The sequence below is a fragment of the Berghia stephanieae genome, chromosome 2 (assembly GCF_034508935.2).
Source record: "Berghia stephanieae isolate SIO BIC M18660-M18661 chromosome 2, UCSD_Bste_1.3, whole genome shotgun sequence".
NCBI lineage: Eukaryota > Metazoa > Mollusca > Gastropoda > Nudibranchia > Aeolidiidae > Berghia > Berghia stephanieae.
The window spans coordinates 123,558,489-123,560,001 of record NC_088361.1 but is presented as its reverse complement, the minus strand read 5'-3'; the positions used below and the strand labels follow the sequence as shown (position 1 = coordinate 123,560,001).

Below are 1,513 nucleotides of genomic sequence, written 5' to 3'. Positions count from 1 at the left end.
TGATAATACGTGTTATTAAATAGGTTAGTGCATTTTTAAAAGTGGAAAATTAGGATTGCCGGTTAAAGCTATAGAGATTGCTTTTTAAATCAAGAAGATCAACATATTTATGTCTAATTGAGCATCATAAATCCACTTTTATATTACTAAGTAATGTGCCAATGTGACAATGTTTATACAAGAATATTTCCATTTAATGATACGCTCTTTATTTATTTGAAGTTACCTTTTTAAAATGTTTTTTTTTTTTGGCTTCGAAAATATTTTAAGGTAATCTCAACTACCACTCAAGATGTACTGTTCACGTAGTCCATATACTAAAATCGAACAGAGAAGATTGGTAAGGCCCCTGCGCAAGGATGATACGCAAATTCTTGAAGCGTTCCATATCATTTTTTTTTGCTATAGATAGCAAGCAATTGCTATTGTCTGTTTCACGCTATAGAAACCGGGAGAAACTCCGACTCCATGAGCCTAATGACTATTTTTTATCCCTCAAGATAAACATAATTCATTGAAAGCCATTTGTGACGAATGATTGGTTATTCCGCAGCATGTTCAAACTACATTGTGTTCGCTGGGCTTATATCAAAGATCAATGGCATAGCACTGGTCTATAAACAAAGAATCCATCCCAGAATCCCAGGTTGCAGTCGATTTCCTTTCTCACCCCTACGCATTTCCCCGTCCACTCAGAAAGTTATCGGGTGAATTACTTCGACTCACTTTATCACTTATTCCTCTTGGCTCCTGGCGAGGCATAGGGTCTCAGCAGTTCTTAGCACAGAACTTTGCCTCACTCCAGGTAAGATTGGAGACGCACAAATCTTGGTGAAGTCTCCTCCACAGGGTCTGTTTTGGACCCCGTTCCTCTTACCCTGCAGGTTCCATTCGAGAACCTGCTTGGTAATGTTACAGGGCTCCTTCCGACCAACCTATCGCCACATTCTGCATCTGACTTGGACCTCCATTTGCTCTTAGTTTGTTCTTGTTCAAAGGTCAGTGTTTTGCAACTGGTCAAACCACTTTAACTTGAGGATTTGTCGAAGGCAGCGATTGATAAACGTTTGTATCTTGGCTGATGTGGTCAAGGTTGTTCGCCTAGTCTTTGAAACATAGAGCTGGATTGCTTTAACATTAAGTGTTAAAGATTTTAAGTTTGGTGTTTGTGGAGATACTGGAAGCTTTCCATCTCGGTCTCAATATTGCAAAGGCTTGGCGCACTTTCTTGATTCCAGCAATGATGCCTTCATTAGTTCCACCTAGAGAAGGCCCATGTCATCCGCCAATTCAAAGTCTTCAAGTCTTTTTGAGAATGTTCATTGAACACCATTTTTGAAGTTGCCATATGTTGTCTCTTTCACCCAGTCCTATACCACAAGAAAGGGAAGTGTGGACAGCAAACAGCCTTACCTTACTCCTGAGGTAATACCAAAATCATCCGAGAGACGACCATTATGGATGACTTGGCAGGAGAACCCGCCACATTGTCGTTTTGATGATATTTACAAAC

General features: G+C 39.9%; 1 pseudogene; it reads left to right on the top strand.

The window, feature by feature from the left end:
* The first annotated feature begins 294 nt into the window (after window positions 1–294).
* On the top strand, window positions 295–394 carry LOC144966804 (U6 spliceosomal RNA; annotated as a pseudogene).
* Window positions 395–1,513: the final 1,119 nt, after the last annotated feature.